The sequence below is a fragment of the Urocitellus parryii genome, chromosome 6 (assembly GCF_045843805.1).
Source record: "Urocitellus parryii isolate mUroPar1 chromosome 6, mUroPar1.hap1, whole genome shotgun sequence".
NCBI lineage: Eukaryota > Metazoa > Chordata > Mammalia > Rodentia > Sciuridae > Urocitellus > Urocitellus parryii.
The window spans coordinates 45,127,676-45,142,531 of NC_135536.1; the positions used below are offsets into that span (position 1 = coordinate 45,127,676).

The 14,856-nt window shown below is 35.7% G+C and overlaps 1 protein-coding gene across 6 annotated transcripts in view; it reads left to right on the plus strand.

Annotated features, from left to right (window-relative positions):
• Npas3 (neuronal PAS domain protein 3) overlaps positions 1 to 14,856 on the plus strand; it is an 830,756-nt gene that overhangs the window by 65,604 nt on the left and 750,296 nt on the right. The window lies entirely within an intron of this gene.

Here is a 14,856-nt window from a genome sequence, read left to right on the forward strand (position 1 = left end):
GCATCATTTCCCTCCATCATAAAACAAAGGTGCTAGAAACATAATCTCTACTATGCCTTGCATTACTTCTGTGATTCAGTTACTTCCTCAGAAAGTGGAGTTAATAACTGGGCTGTGTGGATTAGGAGAGACAGTGAGATAATGTCAGGCAAAAAGAACACAATATATTATGAGAGTCCAATAAGTAAAATGTTATCTTGTCATCAAACAAGCAGTTTAGCTAATTGCTTCTACATTGCCTCTGCTGGATGATGATGATGTCATAGGATTAGCATGAACTTCTCTACTTAGGTTCAAGCCTTAAAGATGTAGGTCATGACCAGGGAGTAGATCTGAGAAGCCCTCTTACCTTTGTTGAAATATAACTGCATGTATATTGTGTTTGGTTTAGTGGCAGTGGCTTTGTAAAAGGAACAACATCCCTAAGTCTCAAGAGTCCAAGTGAGAAATGGAACAGCCAATTCTTTGTTAGAATAACTTTGAACCGATTTATGTTAAGATATGTCTATAAATAATTTTTAAGAAACCAGTAATTTCTAAATGAGAACCCTGCTTTTCCTACTTATTCTTCCAGTAGCTTGAATCTGTATGTCCTCCTTATGCCTAGGAAATAATTTAATTATAACCTAGTTATGATGCTGCTGCTTCTTCTTCCTCCTCTTCTTCTTCTTCTTCTCATCTTCTTCATCTTAATTTTGGTATTTGTGTTACCTGTAATGCATTGTAGGCTGGGTAAGCTGTGGTGGCCTTTCAGAGAAAAATAGGTTCCATATTTGTGGCACAGATGAAACAAAAATTTAGATTCCTAGGTTAGAAAGCCTGGGGTCATGTACTTTTTTTTCCTCAAAAGTTTTTCTTTTCTTTTATTTCCCCTTTTCCCCCTAAGAAATTGGCCCATTTCCCCCAATTAAAACTTGCACGGAATTCCTGTACATGCCACAGGTAGGAACTATACTGCCCAGGTTGAATGGCCCTGAGGCTGCACCTGCCTTACTTTCATTTATTTATTTAATTATTTATTTACCTTTCCACCTACTTACTGAGGTGCTAAGGATTGGACTCAGGGATGTTCTACCCCTGCAGTACAGCACCAGCCATTTTTTTGAGACAGGGTCTTTCTAAGTTGGCCATGCTGGCCTTGAATTTGAGGTCCTCCTGCCTCAGCCTCTAGAATTGCTGGGATTATAGGTGTGGGCCACTGTGCCTGGCTTTCCAGATGTTTCTTCTGCTTGTTTTTCTCTTTCCATTCCATGGTCCCCTATTGAACACCCACAATTGTATAGAGCATTGACCTGTCCCTTATAATTTTATTAATGATATGAGGACACTCTGAGTTTTATGATCTACCTGGTATAGATTTTAATATTTTTCTTTTCTTAGGTAGTAACTTCAGTTGGGGTGGAGAGTTAAGATGATTAAGACCTCTTCTTGCATGAAACAAAGTCTTTAGTTGCAACCTACTCTAAATATTCAGTCTTGAATGTTGGGTTATTATTGCAGTGAAGGCATGCTGTATTAATGAAATGTAGCTAAAGTTTAATGTGAACTAATAACTCACTAAATGTTTTTTGGAAAATAATAGAAAACTTCCTTTTAGTTGAGAGTTTCCTCTTTTCTACTTTGGACCTGTGAGAACTTCCAACTAAATTCTATCAGGAAAAATGCATAACACTTTTAGTCTTGAAGTCTTATCTTTTGATCAACATATTTATACAAAAATAGTGGCAAAGCATGAAACAGAACATAGAGTCTAATTTTGTTGATTAGTAGTATGAATGATGGTTATCAGTCTCTGTTCTTAGAGGCTGAGAAAACAGTGAGAATGGAGAGGTTCATTGACTCAAAATGTTTAAAACCTTGTAAGATAACAGATCCTAACGGTCTACTTCACTGAACTTCTGTTCCCTTGCTGAAAAGATATCTTAATTCGGTGAAGGATAGAAGACTGAAAAAAACATGGTATTTTCAGTCAGGTTCTCTATACCTAATGAGCACACACAGATCAGATTAGATGGTTTCTTTTTCTTTTTTTTTTTTTTTAGGTGGACACAATATCTTTATTTTATTTTTATGTGGTGCTGAGAATAGAACCCAGTGCCTCACACTTGCTAGGCGAGCACGCTACCACTTGAGCCACATCCCCAGCCCCTAGATGGTTTCTTCATATGACTAATGAAACTGTTTGTTATTATATCATAAATAAATGAATGTATCTCTTTATTCCTTATTTCTTATTTCTCTAGATATCAAATATTTAAAGCAGATTCCCTGTAAATATTTTAAAATTAGCCAGATTTAGCATTTCTATTAAAAAAAAAAATCTCAAATGGAATTCAGAGTCATGTGCTTTGGCTCATTTTAATATTTGAAATTTAAGATTAGGAGCTTAAAGGTAAATTTAACATTTAAAAAATTTTTTTTTTTTGGTACCAGGGATTTAACCCAGAGGCTCTAACCACTAAGTCACATCCTCATCCTGTTTTTTTTTTTTTAATTTTAAAAAATATTTATTTATTTATTTATTTATTTTATTTTGAGACGAAGTCTTGCTAAATTGCTCAGGGCCTCTCTAAGTTGCTTTGAACTTAAGCTTCTCTTGCCTTAGCCTCCTGAGTTGCTGAGATTAAAGGCATGCACCACTGTGCCTGGCAAATTTAATAATTTGGATAGTCTAATTATCTTCCTTTTTCAATTATAAATGTAATACATGTTCATAAAACTCCATACAGTATGTAGAAGTATAAAGACAAGGAAAGTTTCCTGGGATCCCACCTTACAGAAGTAAAACTATTTAAAAAAATTAGTGATAATCTTGTTGACTTTTTATACATTTTTTTTTTCTTAAAGAGAGAGAGATGAGAGAGAGAGAATTTTTTTAATATTTATTTTTTAGTTTTCAGCGGACACAACATCTTTGTTTGTACGCGGTGCTGAGGATCGAACCCGGGCCGCACGCATACCAGGCGAGGGCGCTACCGCTTGAGCCACATCCCCAACCCTATACGTGTGTTTTAAAAATTATTTTTACCATACATTCATCTTAATATGCTTTTAAAATTATTATGGAAATTTTTACATCAACATTTTCTGTAGTTGTACAGTAGTAATTAGTTACATATTATTACATATGAGTAGCTCCTTATTAATGGATGTTTAACCAGATTTCAATATATTTATTTTTATGGATAGTTATCTTTTTGCATTTGTGTGCATATTTGTTCAGTTACTGGGTTTATTTAGGTTAAGTTCAGAGAGGTAGAATACACATTTTAATTGTGATGAATATTGTCAAATTGTCCTCTAGATTTTTTCATTTTATTTTCATGTCAGTAAAAACATGTAAAGTTCACAGTAACTTGAAATAAGAAATAAAACCTTTTTTACTTTTATCTGTATGTCCAAATAAAGAATAGTAAAAAAAAAATCAGCCTGAAATATCTTCAGTTCAGGCCCAGTAGATTTGATCTTACTTCTGACTTCCTGTAAGACATTACTCAAATCAGAAAAGTAAATATTAAAAGGGAATTTTCCATAATATATTTTTTTGAGAGAGAGAGAGAGAGAGAGAGAGAGAGAGAATTTTTTTTTTTTTAGAGAGAGAGAGAGAGAATTTAATATTCATTTTTTAGTTCTTGGCGGACACAACATCTTTGTTTGTATGTGGTGCTGAGGATCGAACCCGGGCCGCACGCATGCCAGGTGAGAGCGCTATCGCTTGAGCCACATCCCCAGCCCCCATAATGTTTTTTTTTTTTTTTTAAATTAGACAAGAGAGGAAAATGTTAATTTTTAGCTAATATTTAATTGTACCCTACTATCATGTTACTTGGGGAATGATACTAAGTTGCATATTTTAGAGAGACACAGGACAAGGATTATTTGTACTCTTTATTTCTAAAGTATATTATACATTTAAGGACTGTATTTCATAATATGTTTTCAGTAATAAAAAATAGAAAGAATTGGGCTGGGGATGTGGCTCAAGCGGTAGTGCGCTCGCCTGGCATGCGTGTGGCCTTGGTTTGAGCCTTAGCACCACATGCAAACAAAGATGTTGTGTCTGCTGAAAACTAAAAAATAAATAAATATTAAAATTCTCTCTCTCTCTCTCTATCTTTTTAAAAAAATAGAATAGTTATAGAGAAACAAATATTTGCTTGTTTGTTCCTGTTAAATTTTAGAGATATGTTTGTAATTAGTGTTCTCAATTTAAAACAATCCATTGAAATGCCACAATTGTAATAAAATATTATATGCCATTCTTTTGAGCTAATCTTACAATGATGATCATATACTGATAAGAAGATCATTATTAATATTGCCTTTATAATGTGATATGTGACATATCTTAAATGATTAAGTGGTACATAATGAAATCTTGGTATATTAAAATAATAAATCATATTTGTTCTTTTTAGTAAATAAACTTGTTAAACTATGGAAAGAAGTTTTGCTTGTTTTAGATACCTGGGTGATTGAACATTCATTCTTTGTTTTTTTTTCAAATTTTCCTTTTTTATTTAGATTTTAACTTTATATGTTAATATGTTTGCATTTGATTCACTTTAATGTTTAACATACTATGTATAATAATAAATTCAGATCTGACTTGACAGCCACTCCATTTTATTTTCTTTCACAAATATTTCATCTTTTTTTCCTGAGTTGATCATTATTCCATAGATACATGAATCAAAACATTACATTATATCTTATGTGCAAATATTATGTACAATAAAATAGATTAGTTTTTTGATTAGGGCAGTCTGAATGGAGCAAATATTCTGAGAAGAAAAGAGCATCAGCAGGCAATTATAAATCAACATCAAGGAGTTGGTGAGTGTAGGAACTTATTCCACATGGAGAGAGGAGAGGCATATCCGCCCAGCCTAGCTGCTGGGCCCTTGGAGATGTCCTTGCAGCACCAGGCAGGCCCTTTCCAGAAGGCACTGTTCTTGCTGTGCTGAACAAAGAGTGTTCACAGTGTCAGGTGGCATAGTGGAATCTCCCTTGGTGACTCCATAAACTGCAGTGGTTTCTATTGGGAAGTGGAAGGAGACAATATATACTGTGGAAATAGTGCTGGGAGACATGCACCACATTCTTGGAGCAGGAACCCTCGAATGGATGAGACTGGTCTGATAAACCTCTTTGAACCTAGGAATTGATGAGTTCTTCTTGTCTATGTATTTACCAGTGAGATGGTTAGAGGGGCCTGGGAAAGTCTCTACAGTTTTTGACATAAGTAAAGTCTTAATCTATTTTTCTAGTTTTTAGTACTGGGAAGGATGAGCTTGACAGAGGGCTCATCATTAGAGCCAAGAGAACTTTAAATTGAAATTTGGGACTGGTAAAGAGAAGAAAATAAAATAGTAAAAACACAAATTTGATACTTAATTAATAAAGAAAAAGGATGAGGGAAGTCCTAAAAATTCTCTGATGGATAGGGTCAGTATGGTCAGATATTTGTATGCAGAAGATAAAGTATAGGTATTAAGCAGAAAATTAAATTAGAGCATAGGAGTATAAGCAACTCTTGGACTAAGGGGAAACACCTTTTCCTCAACAAGAAATGAATTTTAAAATATAAAGTGATGACTCACTATATATTTCACAAGTAAACTGCAGAACTCACACACACACACATACACAGAATAAATACATTGGCGTACATAGACACATATGTGTCTTTTCACACACATACACACACCTTCACGTATACTCAGGAAGGAAAGATACCAAAATTGTTAAATTAACTCCAGGTAGTAAATTTTAGGATATTTTTTTGTCTTTCTGATTTTCTATATTTTCATATGTTTAAATAGTGGACACCTAACTCTTTGATAGTGGAAACATACTAAGTAATATTTTTAAATACCAAAAATATAAAAACATATTTAAGTATAAAGCATTTGAGTTTTAACAGCAGTAATTGTTGGCCACATATCAGGATGAATGATGTTTTAATTGTTGGGATTTTAAATCTGTTATTGGGGTAGATATAGTAGTGTTGCAGAATTTCATCTCTACATAAAGTCTGTCAAGATTATGAAAAAAATTATGATTTGTCTTGAAAAAATAATCTCTTAAATGATTGTGGAAACAATGGAATAATTGGCTTCTCCTAATTTAATTTTAAATTAGGGGAAAATTTGTTGGTGAAGTGAAAACTGTCTAGTAATCTGAGAATTTAGGAAGTAGTTTTTGGTTTATAATTAAAGAAAAAAATTTTTTTTTCCAGTATTGAGGATTTAACCCAGGGCTGCATTCATGTTAGGCAAATAAATGCTCCACCACTGAACTATGTCCCAAACCCTTTTTATTTTATTTTGAGACAGGGTCTTACTAAGTTGCCCCAGGCTGGCCTGGAACTTATGATCTTCCTGTCTCATCCTCCTGGGAAGCTGGGATTACAAGTGTGTACTACCATGTCCAGAAGGAAGCAAATTTTTAAAAATCCAAATTAAAAAAAAAAAAAAAACAACAAACGGTTTAGCTCCTTAAATGCAAGGACAGTGGCTCTACAGTATTTGCCAGTTGTAAATAATCTAAAAATACAAAATTGACACCAGTCTTGGAAATCAGGATCAGGTCTTTGATCCTGTTGAAGATTAAACACGCAAGAAATGCTGAGGCAAGTAGAAAGCAAGTTGTATTTAAGAAAGACATAGAACAGAGATAGCAGATTTCTCTGCAGAGAAGGGGCCCAGAGCTGAGTGTTGGTTGGAGAAGGTGTGTCTTGCTTTTTTATAGATCCCAGATTTCCTCTCCCTCCCCACCTTCTAATCATTAGCAACTCCTTGTACTGGAAAGTGTGATTCCCTGAAGGTGTTAACAACTGGTTGAGCAGGGAAGTGCTCTGGAAATGTTGGCAATCCATTTCCTTTTCTTCTATAATCAGCCCTCATCTTTCTGACCCATTATGATCTAAGCTGACCACTTGTCCTTCACCCCTGTCTCAGTAGGACAATACTATGACTTTAAAATATTTAGCTATCATAGTAATGTTTGTTTAATGAATGAATGAGAGAAAAGGTGATTAAATGTGTAGGAACCATTGGTGTGGGAGGCTCTCCAAACAAAATTCTGACAATTATAGATTACCTCAATAAAGAAAAGAGTAGTTGACTAAAAAGTGTCACATGCCAGTTTACATATGTAAAATATACAGCTATAAAAGAAAAAGATTTAAAGTTACGTGTGGAAACAGAAATGAGAGGGGGGAAAGAAGAACTATCTTATTGCTTAATTGGTCCCTTCTCTGTAGGATCCTGTAGCAGTTTGCTCTTCTGTGTAGTCATTTCTCTATTATATTATACTTAACCATTTCTGCCTTTGTAACTGCTCTTCCTGCCTTCTGCCCCACCTCCTTCCTGAGTTTTAAGCATGCTGTGTCATCTTCATATTCCCTTTGTTCTCATAAAAATACTTGCACATTCTAGGCACTCCAGAAATATTTGCTGATTTGCATTGTTTGGAACAGATGGTATCATGTTAAAAGATGACTACAGAAAGAGAAACACCGCTAAATTCTATTTAACTCCTATTTTCTCTGTAAAGGATAATGGTTTTTCAAATTGGAAAGGGCAGCACAACTGTAACTAAAAGAACTGAAAATCTCAAGTAGGTGTAGAGATTTTAAATGAGCTCGCTGCTTTAAATTGCTACAGATTCATCCCATGGTACTAAAGAGATTTTCATTTGGGATTGTGGAACTTCTCTTGGAAATCTGGAAAATACAGGCAAGAGGAGAGATGAGACAATTTCTTGATATTTTTTTGGGGGAAAAAAACTCAAAACAAAAAAACCTATAGTTGTCTAATGTGAGGCTTATACTGGGGTGGGAACTATGAAATGGGTAGATTGACAGCGCTTTGGATACCAAGCTGATATCGTGTCCTTTTTTTAAAAAAACAGGATGACTAAATCTGTAGATGAGGGGAATTCCCAAAGCATAGTATATCTCAGTGTGCAAGCCAATTGAGAAAGCGCCTTATGTTATCATGGTTGCTGGCTCTTTGTGGGGATATGTACTGTGTGGTGAGGGATTCACGGGTTTTGAGCAAATGAACCTCCCAAGATAAATTAATCAAACTGAGAACTGGTCTTTAAAGAAACGCTGCTTTAATCTGATCCCGATTAACAGTTTATCATAGTCCCAACTGTTTATGTTTTACAAGTTGGGAAATTAAGAAGAACGGTCATTGATACTGTGGTGGTTAAAGGCAGCCTGGCCCTGTCACTAGCTGAAGAACTTGAGCAAATTACCACACCTCTCTATGTCTTAGCTTGTTCATTCATAAGATTCAACTGATGATATCTACCTGCACATGGTACACGTAGGGCCCTTTCAGGGTTCCCACCACTTGGCAAATCCTCCATAAATGGCAGCTAGGGTCTATTTAGAATTTATCAGATTAAGCATTTTATACACGAGGAAACTAAGACTTAGAAAGAGCAAATAGCATCAAATGGACAAGAAAGGATTTTTGTTAGGGTTAAAAAGGGACAAAGACATTGAAGTCTTAAAGCATTTTGTAATTTCATAAAGCTTGTACTTTTTTAAAACAAATCATTTGTATAACATTGATCTAAAGGTTTTAGTTGACTATGAGATGAATATGATGCATTGTCATGTATGGCTCTAAAAAATAGAATAGAAATTAAAAAAAAGAAACTAGTTCCAATACACTTGAATAATTTGACCCCATTTAGGATATAGTTCTTTCTGTTTTTCTTCAATCTTTTGTTAAGAGAAACAGATTGTGGAGAATGGGCATAAAGTCACATCAAGACTAGCTGGAAAAGTCAGAATTAATAAGTTTTGGAAAAGTGAAAACTTTGAAGGAAACATGAGAGGCATCTTAAACTGTTTGAAGGGTGTCATTTGGAAAAGGGAGAGATTTATCTTGTGATGCTCCAGGGGTAGAATGGGTTCCAGGAATAGAAGTTATAGGAAAGCCAGTTTATATATATATATATTTTAGTTGTGGTTGACACAATACCTTTATGTACTTATTTATTTTTTATATTGTGCTGAGGATCGAACCCAGGGCCTGGCAGTGCTAGGTGAGCACTCTACCGCTGAGCCACAACCCTAACCCCAGGAAGGCCACTTTGACCTTTACATTTTAGCTGACCTAAAGAGCCATTCAGAAGTGGGACAGTCTATCTTTGAAGGTGATGAGCATCTTCTGAGAGACACTCTGGAGGGAATTTTCAAATTGGATAGGATAGATGACCTCTCAATTCTCTTCTGAATCTAAGAATTTATCATTCTGTGAGAGACTGGATTTTTCAAAATAATGTATTTTCTAATGGTGAATGTTACTAGTTAAGGCGTCTACTCTTCCTTAATTTTATGAATTTAATTATTTTTTGAAGGACAAGCTACAAATATAAGAAATATCATTTTAGAAACATGACTATTTCAGTATTATTGGGAAAGACATTATTTTTTTTTTTAGTAAAATTCAAAGCACTGAATTCATTACATTGTAAGAAAGGCAATTTCCTTTTCACAATTAATTGTAAGACATTTCTTCCATTATTGGAGAGAAATCGTCTGTGCTTAAAGAGCATTTATGTTGAGTTAAGAAGGTGACATTTCTTTGATGTTTGTGTATATATAAAAGTAGCTTATAGCAAAATCTAAGAACACAGAAAATGCAGACTTGTAAGAAAGTAACTTTCCCATGGAAGACTACTTGGTATGTATCAAATATTCTTAGATCATAAAGGTTATTCATTGAGAATCAGGACTAACTTTCTTCCTTCCCCCTTTTCTCTTTTCGTTTTCTTCTTTCTCTTAAGATTCCTGGCTGCACTATTATCTTGCCCAGATTTCTAACATCATGTTAGGATTTTCCTGAATAAAAATGAGTCTGATTTTGGTAGCGAAGTCGGCTTGATTCGTCCTCTCCCCTCCCCACCCAGGTGTCAGGCCAGCCCAAGCTGTTTAGCACAATGAAAGTTCTTGTTTGACCATAACTGCACATCTCACTCCACAGGCAATCAGCATTTTAATTAGTGATTCAAAGGAAAGTCATTGTCCTCTAGTTGCTTTATCATAATTGCCAAATAATTTTCCATTGAATAAATAAATAATGTAAAGGAGAAACCTCCCCTCATAATGCTGTCATTAAGGCTTCATTTTTTTACCCCCTCATTTGTATTTGTATTAACACACAGCCCACTTGAAAGGGAGTAATTATAATGGCTTTCTGACAGTAGCCTATGGTTTTTAAAAACTGGGGCTGGTTTCCTTTTCCATCACCGCTTTGCACTGCTTGGCTTATTTTAAGGTTTAGATAAAGGAAGCTCCTAGTGGCTGGTGTCTCTTCAAAGGTGTGTGAAAGTGAATGATTGATTTGCTGTGTGCATCATTGGAACTAGGTAACTTGCATTATGACTCTGATGTACTGTGTAATTGATGCAAGTCCTTTCATAGCATTCTGAGATTGAAATCAATATTCATTTGGAGTGCAACAACTGTAATAAACTACATTCCTTTTGTAAGCAGTGGTCTAAGGCTTTGTAAAGGATCAGTTAGGAGTGACAGATTAACATTTTGGTCAGGCTGGGGTCTATTTGAATAGATATGAACAGTGTCTTCAAAACAACCCCATTTAAAGCTGTTGGTTTCAAGAAATGAACTTTTTGATTTTGCTGTATGGAAACTTCTTTTGCTTGGGCTTTATATGAATCTCTCTCTTCTGTCTGCTTACAGACCTGAACCCAGTGGTAAGCAGCAATAATTATTTTCATAAATAGGTTGATTTTCATGAAAAACTTCACAAATGTTATATCTCTTGACAAATTTTTAAAATGTCTCATCTATATTGTTATACCTTTCAAATGATTGATGAAGGGCAATTGGAATTTGCATTCTTTGCTTAAAAAATGGATATGCCTTGACAATACCTAGTAAAGAGCAAAACTTTAGATTCTAAGGAGATACATTCTGAAGAATAAGAAAGTCAATATCAATTAATTTTTACAATCAGATCCCATATTTGTCACCGTAAGTCTTGCCGTGGGAGAGCTAGCACAGTGAAGAGGCCAAGAGTGCTGGCTCAGGGATCAGACAAATCTGGGTTCAAGGCCAGACCCACTGCTGACCCACTGTATAGGGTAAGTGATGTAAACTGTAGGTTTTGTAGATGGTGTCGGTGACTCATCTGCAAATTTATATGATAATGGTAACTACCAGAGTAATGCCGTGATAAGTAAATTAAATAATTTCTATAAAAATCATTTAAATATAGGCTAGGGGTGTAGCTCCATGGAAGAGCACTTGCACAGCATACAAGAGGCCCTGGGTTCCATCCTTAGCACTGAAGAAACCAACCCACCAAACCAAACAGAAACCCTTTAACACATTGCTTGGCACATTTTAAGCACTTAATAAATGGTGGTGAGCTATAAGGACAAGAAATCATGTCCAGTTTTGGGGGGTGTGTCATAATTTCTCTTCACCCTATTTTTGCCACTTTGACAGTGCTTCTTAGACCCTCATTTTCTGGTCAGTGTGGGAATGAGGAGCAATGGATCGACTTCCCAGCTATCCTGCTCTGCCAGACCAATCTTTTTAAAATATTGGTTCTGCCTAAAACTGTTCATAGTGATTACTTTTACCATACCAAGGCCAACATTTTCCCATTTAGCTCTATTCAACTCATTTGTTGTGATGTGGCTTGCAGAGTTATTGTGGGGGGTAGATGATGCCACTTAGGGAAAGTGCATGGCACAGGCTTGGTACTGAGCATCCAAACTAGCAGCAGCATGAAAATCAGAGCCAACATTCAAATGCTTATTAGAGGAAGTAGAGACACAAAGGGTAACTGGCACATAGCAGTTGCTCAGTAAGTGGTGGTTATTTTTACTAATCCCCTTACCTGAGTGCCTAAGTGGTTTTCTTCCTTTCTCCAAATATGTACATTTCTAATATATCAGGAGTCGCAAATTATGGCCCAAGAGTCAAAGTGGGCTTACTCATTTCATTTCAGCTATACAGGGTTTTAGCAATCAGGTTTTCACATAAAAATGCCTTTCCCGTGAGTCCCTGCTCTAGCACTTGTAGACTTTCTAAATCCCACTTGTTTTTCGAAGCAAAGATCAAGTCCCTTCTCACTAAAGTCATCCACAATTGTACCCTAACATTATCTTTTTTATTCTGATCTCCTTTAACACTTTTAGTCTATACTTAATTTGACACAAAGTTATGTAATATAACAAAATATGCAATATTTTGTGTCATTGAAGTGTCACAGGCTTTCTCCAATTAAGTTCTCATAGTAAGGGATAAAATAATAATTATAGCAAGAGTGATGATAGAGCAATATTGTTACCACTTAGAACACTTATTTTACACATATAAAGACCATCTCATAGATTTATGGGATATCAAGGTGGACGTCTCTATCTGCAGTGCATTGATAGGAAACTAAATGGAGACTTCCAGAAGTTGGGTAATGCTGTATGCCAATCACAGAGGGTAGGACATTGGAACCCACCTCTGTCTGACCTGAGCCCCATACATTTTCCACCTGATCCATAGGCTACCTGTCATCTAGAGCCTCTTGCTCTCCTGCCACATTTTTTTTAAAGCTTAAGCATCTCTCATTTTTTAAATTTATATATGACAGTGGAATGCATTACAATTCTTATTACATATATAGAGCACAATTTTATATATCTCTGGTTGTATACATAGTATATTCACACCAATTCATATCTTTATACCTATACTTTGGAGAATAATGATCATGACATAACCCCATGCCCCCTCCCTTCCCCTCCAACCCCTCTGCCCTATCTAGAGTTCATCCATTCCTCCCATGCTCCCCCTCCTTATCCCACTATGAATCAGCCTCCTTATATCCAAGAAAACATTAGGCATTTTCACCTGCCACATTTTATAGCATGCCAAAGAAATCATATATTTGACCTTTAAAGGGTGTCTTTACTTTGCTTTTAAACATGTAAGGCATAAACTTTCTTATGTCTATGGGGAAATGATGAAGGTAGACATTATGAAGTAATATAACATATTTTTTAATTTGTACTTTTTAGATATACGTGACAGTGGAATGTATTTACACATATACATAGAGTATAACCTCTCATTTTTGTTGTACATGATGTGGAGTTACACTGGTTGTGTACTCATATATGAATATAGGAAAGTTATGTCTGATTCATTCTACTATCTTTCCCATTCCCCACTATCACGGAGTGGCCAGCACCTTACCAGGGAATTCTTGCCTGCTCAGAGGGATAAGCCTCCTAAGAAATTAAAAACTAGAATAATTAGTAAAGAACAAAAGACAAAGTCAGAAATATCTTCAAAAGTTGGAGCCCATGATAGATCCAGTCCACACAGCAGTTGGAGCTAGACAATTAGAAAATGGCTCTTGTGGTTTATTTAAAGGGGGTACATCAAAGGCAGGAATAAGGTTTCAGGAGTGGAGTCTTACTTTGTGATATCTTGCAGTCAGCAGGTTGATTGGCATCTTGGCAGGTCACCCCCATCTCAGAGGGGCTGTGCGGCTACAGTAGGTCACCCCACCTATGGTGCTGTGTGGGACCTGGGGCAGAGCTTGAATAGGGCTCATGATGTGTCTGGGCAGTCCTACACAGAGGAAGTGTCCACTGGAAGTTCCCAGACCCCAGACTCTCCTATTTGTTAGGCTGTGATGCACGATATAGTCTACAAACAACCCATGGATGGCTCCCAACACTCCACCCTGTCCAATCCAATGAACCCCACCCCCTAACTGAGTTAGCATCTACTTTGGTTGTTTGGGATTGGCTTATTTTACTTAGCATGTTAGTCTACAATTCCATTCATTAACTAGCAAATACCATAATTTCATTCTTCTTTATGGCTCAATAATATTCCATTCTGTATATGTACCACATTTTCTTTATTTATTCATTTATTAATACAACATATCTTGAAGAATACATTGGAGCATATGCTTTGAAAAATGTAACAAGTATGTACAAGCATCACATTTCTTCACTGGTACTGGAGATGATCGCCAGGTCCTTTCACATGTTAGGCAAATGCTCTACACTGAGTTACATACTCAATCTTAAAATATATATATATATTTTTAAGACAGGGGCTTGCTAAGTTGCCCAGGTTGGCCTAAAACTTACCTTCCTTCTGCCTTAGCCTCCTGAGTTGCTGGGCTTACAGGCTTGTGCACCACCATGCTCAGCTATATAAGTCTCTTAAATATCATGCTATAAGGCAGTTGCATTAAAGTTACTAGAAATTTTATATTTTAGAGATTTGAAAAATGTTAGTTTCCCAAAAATTTTTTTGGGGGTGTTCTGGGCATTGAATTCAGGGAGACTCGACCACTGAGCCACATCCCCAGCCCTATTTTGTATTTTATTTAGAGACAGGGTCTCACTGAATTGCTTAGTGCTTTGCTTTTGCTGAAGCTGGCTTTGAAATTGCAATCCTCCTGCCTCAGCCTCCCAAGCCACTGGGATTACAGGCATGCACCATGGTACCTGGTGGTTACTTTCTCAATTAATTCCTTAATTAGTACCCATCTATAAATTTTGCAATGCATTCCTTCTTTATATTCATTGCATAATTTATAATGGATAAGGAATGTATTTATTATCAATATTCATCAAAATAAACATGATAGTTTATCTGCCATTTTCATGTTTAGAAATGTTTCAGAATCACCTTTTTTCATACACGTGTTGATGCTTTCTTTTTGTTCTCTGTTCTTTGTAGTGAGTTACCACATTTAAGTCGTAAGTTGTATGTCACTTTTCTGAGTGCTTATAGAATCTACTACCTTTAAATTTTTAATCTAAGATTATTAA